Genomic DNA, 12,642 nt, shown 5'->3' on the forward strand with positions numbered 1-12,642 from the left:
CAAAACAGAGGCACACGGCCCTGGCCTGGCCCTGTAAACTTACACCAGCGACATGACGAGTCAGCAGTGGCGGTTCTAGACCAATTTTACTGTGGGGGCCAATGAGGGGCCAGTGTTTAATCAGAGGGGCACATTAGCACATGAAAGAATGGCAAAGATGATATTTAAGCATTCAAAATCTTTGAATGTCTTGAAAAAGACACAAAATGACCAAAAAAAAGACACAAAATGACCAAAAAAACCCCACAAAATAACTAAAACAGACACAAAAAAAGAAACATAAATGACACCAATGACAAAAAAAGACACAAAATGACCAAAAAAGACACAAAATAACTAAAAATGACACAACAACAGACACAAAATTACCAAAAAATAGACACAAAAAAGACACAAATGTCCAAAAAAGACACAAAATGACTTACAAAGACATGTAAAGACATGAAAAGGATTCAAAAATGGACAAAATAGCCCCATAAGACTCCATAGAGTTAAACTATTATACAATGTACACATTCTGGGTTCCTTTTGTGTACAATGAGATATTGTTTGAACAAAAAAAGGTTAGAATTGTTTCATTGTTCATTGTTATAAATTGATCATTTTATTATTAATTTGACACAGGGGCCACAGCAGGGGCCAAAGGCTTCTTTACAGGGACAGTGGCCCCTGGAGGCCCCTGTGTAGAACCGCCACTGCGAGTCAGTCTTCAGTGCTTCATGAAGGACAAGGAAGAAACTGGTTCCCAGCTGATCTGATTCTACTGATTCAAGTTGTTCTAACCCAGTAGAATAAATGTTGGGAGTATTTTTCCCTTCTGTAAATTCCCATTTCAGTGTTTTCTTTTTATGATCTCAACAATACAGACTCTGAAGAGCTTTATTGTCTTTGGCAAAGATATGAATGACATGCAAAGTCATTCAGAGACAAAGATATAAACAACAACATTATTTTATGTTTTCAGTTTGGTTTGTCAGCAGGATTATGGTGATACTACTGGGCCGATTTTCATGAAATTCAATGGAAGAGTGGAGCATGGGCCAGGGAAGAACCTATTAGATCCTTGAATCACAGGATTAAAGCACAAATTAATTTCCCTTTTTAATCAACACTGCGATTCATTCCCGTTAAATTAATTGTTTAGTCTACAAAATCACAAAAAAGTGAAACCCAGAGCTCATGATGACATATTATATACAAATTTCTTGTTTTATCTTACAGAGGAAACCAGCAGATATTCACTTTTTAGAGAATAAAAACAAGATAATTTTAAATGGCATTTTTGCTTTAAAAAAGTGACTAAAACAATTAAGCAATGATCAAAGTCATCTAAACAATTAAATCAAATACAATGCAGCCAATTGCACTATTCCAGTTAGCATTTAACTTTTTCTTCTTCTGCATTAATGTTTTTTAATAGTATAATTGTTTTAAAGATTTATTCATACAGCTTTTATGAAATAAGATGTTTTACATGTGTGATGGCACTTTTGATTCATCACGCTTTATACAACTACTTGCAAGGTCTTGCACTTTGCTGTATTTTTTTTAATCTCTTCTCATTGTGTGCACCATGGCAATGAAGGAAAGCACTTGTGGTTGTCTGTGTACTGAGTATTGTATATGGAGAGAATGATTTGCTAGAGACATGAATCAGGGCTAAATAAAAGTCAAAATGATTCATTGTTGCAACTGGGAACAAAACACTCCACCACAGTCCCTGAATCCTTTCAAAACAAACCCAAAAAGATGATGTAACCTACCCAATGTATCATCAGCTTCCTATACAGTGCAATCGCAGGTTCAGCTGAAGTTTTGGGTTCTTTGATCAGATATTTCTTGCCAAAACACAGAGATTCTCCACATGTTCAATGTGTACAGACGCGTACATTTCACTCTTTATTCAAAGCAACAAATGTTTTCATGCACATCAAAGACCAAGAAGCGCTCCACCTGCCAGTCACCTGACATCACCTCTGGTGAACATGAACTTTGTTTCCACCTGGCTTTCCTCCTCTTCCTCTAGTTTCCTTCCTGATCATGTCCACTGTCTCCTCCCCTCTCTCTCTCTCACACCGCCTCACTCTGCACACAATCACTCCTGCGATCTGCAGCGTGTGAGAGACTGCACGTGAACGAAAGAGAGAGTCTGGTTTGGTAAAGAAGAAGTGTGTGTGTGTGTGTGTGTGTGTGTTGTCACCTGCAGACGGGGGTAAAAGATTAATGCTCTCTTTCAGCCTCTGTGGCAGGTAGAGCACAAAGAATAATTTGATTTCTCCTCCTTTTTCCCTGCTGCATTCCCACTCTTCATTTTCTCATCTGCCTTGAAAATCCTCCCCTCAACCCTCTTTTGTTTTCCAAAAACTATTCCATCTCCTAAAAAAATCGGAAACCTCAAACACAAAACACCTCCATAAAACATTTGCTTCAGAGAACACAAACTGTTCTCTGCATTTTCAGCGTTCAGGTCAGGAGGATGTTGCAAGAATGTGGCAACAACAAGAAACTGTCTCCGGCAAACCGCTCAACCTAAACCTAGCAGGCCGTTACCATGCCAACCATACGGGATGTTAGCCCACCTTGTGACGGCGCCCCGAGATGATGGACGATCAGGTCCCCCCTCCCCTCACTCTGGGGGTGTGGTCCTATGTGGGCTGGTCACTGGAGTCTGGAAGGGGAAGAAAAGAAGGGAAAAAAAAGTTTAGGCTCAACAGTGCATGTTCATAATGATGATATTAATGAATAACAAGCAGCATTATTAATCAGCGGCCTGGAGATACATGCACAGGAAGCTGCATTAACAGCTTAATGAGCAGGAGGAACTGTGAGGGAGCCGTGCCGCAGCTATGTGCTTTTGTCTTCATTACGGGTGCACGCGTACAGAGAACACACCGTGGCTCCTGTGCATTTGCATCAACACACAGACTGCTCCCACAGCCAGAACACACACAGACACTCGCACGCACACACGCACACACACGCACACACACGCACACACACGCACACACACGAAAAGGGATGTTGAGACACAAGTTTTACAGGAAGCCAAACCGTTGAAACCTGAAATTGACGACAGCATCTGATTCAGCCGGTCAGCCTCACTATAAAAGGTAACAGAAAGTGCTCTCCCACTGAATGTGCACTCCTGATCCATACAACTGGATTTAAACGTCAAGCCTTTATTGGCAAATATCTCTCATGCTTTGTGGACTCTGAGCAAGATTACGAAAACAGACTATTAGGCTAAATCACCACTCTAATCCCAAAAGCACATAATAGGCTAATTCGTGTCCATTTAGATCCTGATAAGAAACAATGTGTGTGTGTGTGTGTGTGTGTGTGTTGACCACACTGAATTGTTGTAGTAGCTCAAGTGTTTTTGTCTGAACAATCATAAGAGTGCATCCCGTGGGGGTAAAGAGTGCGTAACCATGGAGAACGTTGGACGTTTCCATGACACCCTGTCATCAGTGAAGCACGCCGCCAGGATGTCTCATGTTCATCTGTCACTGTGCCTCAATGAGTGTGTGTATGTGTGTATGTATGTGTGTGTGTGTGTGTGTGTGTGTGTATAGTGTGTGTGTGTGTGTGTGTGTGTGATAAAACGTAGGTTACTTCGTGGCAGAGCGTATGTTTACAATATCTGGACACATGAGCATGTGTGTGTGTTTGTAGGCTGACCTCATGGCCAGCGTGCATATGTTGCGTATGTTTACGTGTGTGTGTGTGTGTGTGTGTGTGTGTGCGCGCCATTCACCATCAGCGACCTGACCGCTGGCTGCACCCATGATTGGGAGCAGATGGGGGCTGTCGGTGTGTGTGTGTGTGTGTTGGGAGGAAGGAGGAGGAGGAGGGGGGCCGGTGCTCTAGTTTAGGTGATGTATGGACTCTCACACACCGACAAAGACCCTCCTTCAACCGATGTGTTTCCTATTAATTGAAAGGGGAGAAAAATAGAGCCAAAGAACGACTGCTTAAGCGGGAAGAATTTATAGCTCAGCTGTGACAAAGAGTAACTGACTCCATTTTTTTGTGTGTGTGCAAAAGTTGAAAATTTAAAAAAAAAAAGTAGTTCTCTTCCCCGTGCACGAGCATGAACAAGAGAGCCTTCAGTGGGATCATTACTGTTCTTTGTGCTCACTTTGAAACAGCCGCGAAAACCGGAGTGAATAAAAAGATATTTAATGGCATGTGGCGTTGCTCATACAGCGTAAAGCCTTGAATATAAAAGCAGTGTGGCTGAGCTCATGATGCCGAGGTTGACTCTATGGAGAAATGTGAAGCTCGCACTCGCAGAGGCCGCTCTCCTCCTCTCAACACGCGTCTGTTGTGCTCTTCAATTGCTCGACACCAGAGCTAAACAACCTTTTACTGTATGAATGTTTGTGTGCTCGATGCACTTGAGCAACACAATAAATATCTTACGCAGCAGCATCTTCCTCTTGTTAAAGCAACACGCTTTAAGGGATGCAATAAAGATGCAGCCAGAGTTCACATTTTACTGTGGATGCTCATACAGAAGCCATTAACTTCATGAACTTGAACTGCTCAATATATCATCAACAGTGCAGAGGGCCTGATAACAGTGGCAGAGATCTTTTCTCGGTGACAATTCTGCATTTTAAAACCATACAGGCGTAAAAAATATTGTAGAGAAGCTGATTTAACTCAGTGGTCAGTGTGTAGTGACGTCTGAGAGGCTTCTTCCTCTTTCCATGTAATGATATTGCAGAACTCACTAATGTTTACTGGGCCTCTTTGACATTCAGTTGCCTTTTTTACTCAACATTTGGGATTTTCAGACCTCTGTTAAAATCCTCTTCAATAAACACATTAAAAGTATATGAAAACACAGTGCTATTAATAATATCTAATTGAAGCATGATGGACAAAAATGTCAAAAAACATGCATTGTTCCAAGGGACAATGTGCCAAAAATCATGATAATCCCTTTCAATGATTGACTGAAAGGGAATTATGGAAATATTTGCTTAAAAAACCACAACCTAAAGTGTGATAAACAGATCTGATAGCCTCATTTACAGATAAATAAGAATGAAAACAGCATAAACAGTAGAGCTGTATGACTGCGGCAGCTAGATTTTCTTATATTGTAAAGTGTTTCTGCCGGCACGTGCTGCTCAGAAACAAACTTTGACAATAAAGGACACTTTCTCAGCTTGTCTGTTAGTGATAAGATAAAGATGGTAAAACCACACACACGTCCTCGTGTGTGTGACATTCAGCTGAACCAGGAAGAAAACTGAGAGCCACGTGGAACAACTGTAAGAGAGAGACAAGATTCTTCTTTCGGTTACAAAGTCCATCTGAGTCTGGACCTGCATGAGACTCATCATGCCATGTTTCTCAGAATCCATTCAGGTAGGAGACAAACTGACACAAAGACTTGCTACGGATCCTACCTACAACTAATTTGATTGTATTTTCAGTGCCCCTGTTAACAGGTTAGAGCAGGGGTGTCAAACTCTGGCCCGTGGGCCAAATTTGGCCCGCAGTGTAATTTTATTTGGCCCGTGAGGCAATACCAAATTATTATATTATTATTGTACTATAAAAGCTGACCGGCCGGTATTATATACGGCGCATTTACCGCTAATACTACAAATCCCACAATGCCCTGCTGTTGTTTTGGCGCGTCAATCAGGACAGGACCCAGAAACGCTCCTCTGAGACAGTCGTCATAGCAACCTCAAGCTAGAGCTGTCTCCAAGCTACCCCTTCCCAAAAATGGCGAAAAAAGAAAGGCAGAAAACAGGAGCTTTTTGGACAGGTGGGAGGCAGAATATCTGTTTACATAAGTAAAAGACAGACTGCACTGTAAAAAAAATCTGTTTAATTTACGGTAAAATACCAGCAGCTTTGGTTGCCAGAACTTCACCGTAAAAATTACAGTGAGTGGATTTTCTATTCTAAATTTAAATGTAAATATCAGCAAAAACTGTAATTTAGACTGAGTATTCCTGTTATTTTTAGGGTAATTGTGTCATTCATTCACACATCATGGTATTTCTCCATAAATTTTGCATGAAAATGTTATATTTTTACAGCAAAACTGTGTGTTTCTTCCACTTTATGGCAGAAAAAAGTAAAAGTTTTGTACTATTCTTTGATTTGATTTTGATTAATTAAAAGTGTCTAATATGATGATATACAATTTTTTATTTTACGCCCTATTTCTGATGTATTTGACAGTGTTTTACTGTTATTTCTACAAAGATTTTTAACAGTGTGGTTTGTCTTGTATGTGGAGCCAACGTGGCTATAACTAAGGAATACAACATTAGACGATTAATAAAGTAATCTTCTTCTTCTTCTTGAAAAGAGGCATACGATTTTTATTTGATTCTTATTTAATAAATTAATGACATTGATACGTTTTGTATTTGAAATTTGATTTTGCATGTCTGCACTATTTAGTTATATATTGTATGTTTATAAGCGTTGCTGGTTCCATATTTAATGTTAAAGCAAAACTTTTGTTTGGTATATATTAAAAGGTTTATTTGTTCAATGTTGGCCCGCGATTTTATTCAAGTTTTAAATTTTGGCCCATTGTGTATTTGAGTTTGACACCCCTGGGTTAGAGCATCAACATTCCCTAACAGGGCTTTTATTTATCCTAATCTTGATGGCAAAATCAAGAAAAAAGCAGACAGCAGTGCTTAAAAAGCAGCATTGTTTGTGTGGACACCACACTTGTGAGCTGCAGCAGTTGAGTGAGATGATGACCAGGTCAAGGTTGGTAGTGTGGCCCGTTGCAGCGTGCACACTGCAGCAACAAAAAACAAATATTCCACTTTGAATCCAGTATCATATCCTCCTTTCATATCTGCTTTCAAATCACTAAGGAAATCTGATTAAGTCGGGAACATATGCAATCAGTGACATTTATAAATGACTTAAAGTCAAAGATAGGCCGATATGAGCTTATTGGTCAATTTGTTGGCAAACAAGTACCATTAAATTTAAGTACAGAAAGCAGATTTGAAGTTATCTAGAAAAAGTGCCTCTTTTACTGTACATGGAAAATGCTCAGTATGTCTGGGCAGAGACAGAAAAACTTATTTAAGGGATCAAATAAAGATAGAAGATAAAGATTGTTTGTTTATAAAGAACAATTCTATCAGTCGATATATCATCGCCGGATTTTCAAATCCCGACTTATAGAGATCTGTGTCCGTCTTAAAGAAGTCCATTATCAGCTGCTTGATCTTTGCTTATAAAAAAAAGAAGAGAACAGATTTGATATGAGATAAGTCGGTGTCTGGGTATTTTGCCAAACGGGAACTGGATTCAAAATGGACCTGGCAATAAAAAAAGCCTTGTGCACACAGAAATGAGTTTTATTTGCGTATACTTAAACACACCCTTTAAAAAAAACCATTCGTGTCCAGCCAAAAGGATCTGCGCCTTCAAGAAATATCTTCAGGCGACTGATAGATAGGCAAATTAAATTCAGGCACATCCACTAGTTGCTTCTTTGTGAGCTTTAATCTTTTTCTTCTCTTCACTCCCTTCTTCTGACTGTCTCTCTTTTTTATAACAGGATTTCTCCCTCCATGTGTCCGTCTTCTGTAATGACTGTGAATAAGGGGAATTGTGAGCGCTGGCCAGCATACACAACGGCACAGTGAACAACGCATAAAAGTGCATTGTGTGTAAGTGTGTGCGAGTGTACTCTGGGTAACTCTGCTTTAGTTTTGCTTCGCCCAGACCCCTCCAACAAATCCAGCACTCACACTGGAGCAAAATAGGAGCCAAGCCACATCTTGGCACCTTGCCTCCCCTTAAACAAATCAGACCACAGAGGCTAATAAAAAACTCTGAGTCCACAGCGCGCCTCCTCAGACGAGGGGGTACCAAAGAGGGGAGCCATTCTCAGAATACCCCGCTCCGTCTGAAATGAAGTCGTACAAGACAGAGCGCTGCTTTTCAACTCGGACAAAAAGTGCCAGTCTCTCCACTGTCTCCATCAGCGTCCCAACCCTTTTCTTTTAAATAGCGCTTTGATGTTATATTGTTCTTAACTAGCCTCGCTTAAAAAAAAAAAAAAACACTCATTGGAAGCAAATTGCTTCTTAGTTCAGTGACAAAGTGAGCATGAACTTTCCATCTTTAGACCAATTACCGCTATCATAGCACACAGCCCGGTGCTTCAAACTTCACACTTCAGAGAGGGATAAGAGGGGGTGGAGGATGGAGAAAAGCGTCTGGCTCTGGGCAGAAATAGGCCAGGCAGGTCTAAAGACTAAAACTCATCCAGCCATCCAGGGCGTGTCTGCAGAAGGCTGCCATCAAACATGCATTTACATATTCAAAAAAGGAAACTGGCGTTTGCATGAGTCATCTTTTCCAAGAAGGTAGAGGAAACCAAACTCACAGGGCAGGGCATAAACCCTTACAGTTAAAAAGTACACAACAATGAGTCTGCAGTCATACGAGCAGCTAACTAAACTCTCAGAGAGAGGACGACCCATGAAAAGAAATGAAAGAAAAAATTATTGGATTAGGTTTTTGTAATAATAGCTCAAGGCCACTTTAAAATGACTTTACGGTGCAACATCTGTTTTGAGTACAGGCTGACACTCGATGTAATAAAACAGACAATTTTCTTCTCTTAGAATTCACATAGTATCAAATACTGTAAGACCACGTTTGAAGATCAAAAAGTGAGGGGATCACTGCACACACGCACCGCTGCTCCTCAACACGGCTCCATTTCTGTTTATATTCTCATTTCTCCTGATGAACTTTTTTGGCCCGCAGCTGAAAAAGACCAAAGTTGTTCTCCCTGACTGGGGTTATCTGTAGCTTTGTGGGTCTATTAAGTTAATTTATTGCACTTATTTAGTCCGATATGGGACCAATATGCAATAAATACGACAATTTAGGCATGCACACCAGGGAAATGCTTATTGATTACATTTACTCACAGTAGTGGAGTACAACAGAGAAAACTTTTTCTTGACAGTTATCCGTACACCATCGGGGTACTCATAGTCAGTGGTGGAAAAAGTATTCAGATCCCTTACTTAAGTAAAAGTACTGATACAACACTGTGAAATGACTCCACTACAAGTAAGTCCTGCATTCAAAACTTACTGAAGTAAAAGTACAGAAGTATCAGCATCAAAATGTACTTAAAGTATCAAAAGTAAAAGTACTCGTTATGCAGAATGGACCCACTCAGATTGTTTCATATATTCTAAAAATATATTGTTGGGTTATTATTTTTGATGCATGTATGTACGGACCGCTTTAATTTTCCCAAGGTAGGGCTCATTTTAACAACTTAATATACTCTTATGATGTTCAATTTAAAACATGTTAACATGTTAGCAAACATTTCATATTAATCATGTTTTTATGTTAAATCTTGAACTGAAAAGTAACTAAAACTGGCAGCTAAATATAGTGGAGTAAAAAGTACAATATTTGCCTCAAAATGTAGTGAAGTAGAAGTATAAAGTAACATAAAATGGAAATACTCAAGTAAAGTACAAATATCTCAAAATTGTACTTAAGTACAGTACTTGAGTAAATGTACTTAGTTACTTTCCACCTCTGCTCACAGTGCACTGCAAAGCATTTTGCACTTAAAATAGCAGGTGTAAGTTTAAAAGAATGCAACAGAGACTTTTTTTTTTAATTTATCAGTGTTGAATTAACACTTAATATTAAACAGTTGTGCAATCGGCTTCAGCAGAATCACAATGTCATGACATGATCACATTGTAGTTCAAATGAAAGATTTCAAACAAAACGTGTTGCAGTTGTTGCGTAATAGTATGAAGAGTTTTTCATGATGTAATGCATGAGTCAAAACTTCGGTTTACTATATTGTTATTTATATATCTATATCACACAGACTAACTTAAATAAATATACACTGTAAAAAAGAATCTGTTTAATTTACGGTTAAAATACCGGCAGCTTCAGTTGCCAGAACTTCACCGTAAAAAAATACAGGGAGTAGCAAAAATGTCATTTAGACTGAGTAGTCCATTTATTTTTAGGGTAATTGTGTCATTCATTCACACATCATGGTATTTCTCCATATATTTTGCATGAAAATGTTATATTTTTACAGCAAAACTGTGTGTTTCCTACAGTTTATGACAGAAAAAAGTAAAAGTTTTGTGCTATTCTTTGATTTACGGTAATTAAAAGTATCTAATACGGTAATATACAATTTCTAATTTTATGCCCTATTTCTGATGTATTTGACAGAGTTTTACTGTTATTTATACAAACATTTTTTACAGTGTAATATAATATGAAAAAAATATATATTTTTTGAAATATATGATAAGAAATGCTGTGGGAAAGCAACATCAGAACAAAGATTAAAAGCTGAAAAATATTGTATTTGTTTATGATCACTTGGCAGGTGTCACATATTGGGAAGTAGTTGTACACTGCAGTGCTTCAGTACCAGTTTACTCACTGGTAAGAGCTGACCTAAATATGAGGTAAAACTGACTACAAACACTTTAAAAATAGAATATGAAGATTGATTTTTTTTTAAAAGAAGAAGAAAAGAGAGAGAAAAGGTTTCTCTTTTCTGCTGATTATTGTGCCTGTCCATTGCGTCAGTGCCATAATTCATTCTGAGGTGTCCTGAAATAGAAATAAAGGACTTGCAGGAGGAAACACCACTCTGCTGCACATTGTGGCGGTCTTCAGCTCCACTATACGTCCATTATGTTTCTTTGGTTGGGGGCACTCTGTGGTGTGATAATGCTGATATATACGTAGATAGCAACATGATCTCACAGAAATCCGTGGAATAGCCACGGATTCGCTCAAATTTCCGTGAAACTGACACGGATTTCGCTACAATGCAAGTTAATGACAGTCATATCCCGTGGCTATTCCAACATACAAAGTGATTATGTACATTCACTGAGTGAATATTTAGAAAATAAAACATATATTTCTCGCTAGAAATGTGATCAAAATCCATTTTTATGCAGAAACTAAGTCAAAATATTGATTTTTCACTAAAAATGAGAGAACTGTCCGCCATGTTTTTTGTTCTGACCGCTGGGACCTTGAAAGTCACGTGACTTGGAACAAACCAATAGCCACGGGATATGACTGTCATTAACTTGCATTGTAGCGAAATCCGTGTCAGTTTCACGGAAATTTGATCGATTCCGTGGCTATTCCACGGATTTTGAGTTAAGCGAAATCCGTGGCTATTTCACGGATTTCTGTGAGACCAGGTTGGTAGATAGGTGACTAAAAAACTCATAAAAACTTCAACATCCAAAGTGTTGGACTCTACCTCCTACTTTGCAGCTTCCTCAATGTAAAGCAGACTTTGTAGCCTTTGTTTCCTTATTGGCTAGACGTTTGATTTTATTGAGATGGAAGTCCTCTGCACCGCCTTCTCACTCCTCTTGGATCAGGGACATACTTCAGTTTGTGAAATTGGAGAAGGTTAGGTGCTCCATACATGGTTCTCTTGCAAAGTTTGATTAAACTTGGGGTCCGTTTTTTGCACATGTTGAGGGATTGATTTTTACGGCTATTCCTGAGTAACCACCCTGATTGTCTACTAGTTTTTCTTGTGTGATTTTGTAGCATGCTGGGAATGTTTTTTATTTATCTCTGCTTAAGTGAACATATTATTAGACTTTTATTTAGCAGTGGGTGACCTATTTGTGTTTTTGTTTTGTTCTGTGTATTTGTTGTTCGCTCCCATTTTTATTTATTTAATTATTTATTTATTTTATTTTATTTTATTTTAATTTTTTTATTTTTTATTTTATATTTATTTTATGTATTATTTTTATTATTATTATTATTATTTTACTTGTTACACTTGACACAGTTTTGACTCTCGTAATTTCATCTCTTGATTTTGTTATGTCACTGAAAAATCAATAAACAAAAGTGTTGGAATCATTCAGTGACCCTGTTTGACAGCATCTGCATTTAATACCTTCCTCCATTCACTAAGTCAATATTTCCCTGAACTTTGTGACCTGTTGCCAAAATAATCATTGCTTATTTTTCTGTGTCAAAACTGTATGAACCTGCAATAAAAGCTCAGAGTTGAACAAGATTAATGTTGACGCTGTGTTTGTGTGTAAAGTAAATGAGTTTTAAGTGAGCTGCACAGTATCATGGTTAAATGAGGGCTGGTGGAGGTCAAAACCTGAACTGTAATCTTGTATTTCAGTCAAACCCTGACAAAAACAAAAGTTATCAACAACAGGTCCTGCGGCTTCGTGTGAACCCAGCCACGTGCCGAACATGTGCGTAGAGGTGAGGGAGACTACACGAAGGGACGGACGCTTCCTTGTGTGTGAAGTAATGACAGCAATGTTGCTGAGCAAACAAACAGCCCCGATAAGATAAGGACAGTAAAGCACAGTCACATGTGGACTCGTTCTGTGTGATTCAAGGTGCACTGTAAGAAATGTTTGTAGAAACTACAGTAAAACACTGTCAAATTATATCAGAAATAGGGCGTGAAATTAAAAATGTAATATCACCGTAGTAGACACTTTTAATTACCGTAAATCAAAGAATAGCACAAAACTTTTTCTTTTTTCTGTCATAAACTTTAGAAAACACAGTTTTGCTGTAAAAAATATTAGATTTTTCATT

At 38.5% G+C, this 12,642-nt stretch overlaps 1 protein-coding gene across 2 annotated transcripts in view; it reads right to left on the bottom strand.

Annotated features, from left to right (window-relative positions):
• Window positions 1–12,642, bottom strand: part of LOC131971470 (nuclear receptor coactivator 3-like) — an 86,166-nt gene that overhangs the window by 40,684 nt on the left and 32,840 nt on the right. For both annotated transcript variants that reach the window (XM_059332950.1, XM_059332949.1), the window contains exon 2: window positions 2,580–2,668. The gene's annotated coding sequence lies outside the window, so the exon portion shown is untranslated. The remainder of the gene's footprint in view (window positions 1–2,579; window positions 2,669–12,642) is intronic.

Source organism: Centropristis striata, chromosome 5 (assembly GCF_030273125.1).
Source record: "Centropristis striata isolate RG_2023a ecotype Rhode Island chromosome 5, C.striata_1.0, whole genome shotgun sequence".
Lineage (NCBI taxonomy): Eukaryota > Metazoa > Chordata > Actinopteri > Perciformes > Serranidae > Centropristis > Centropristis striata.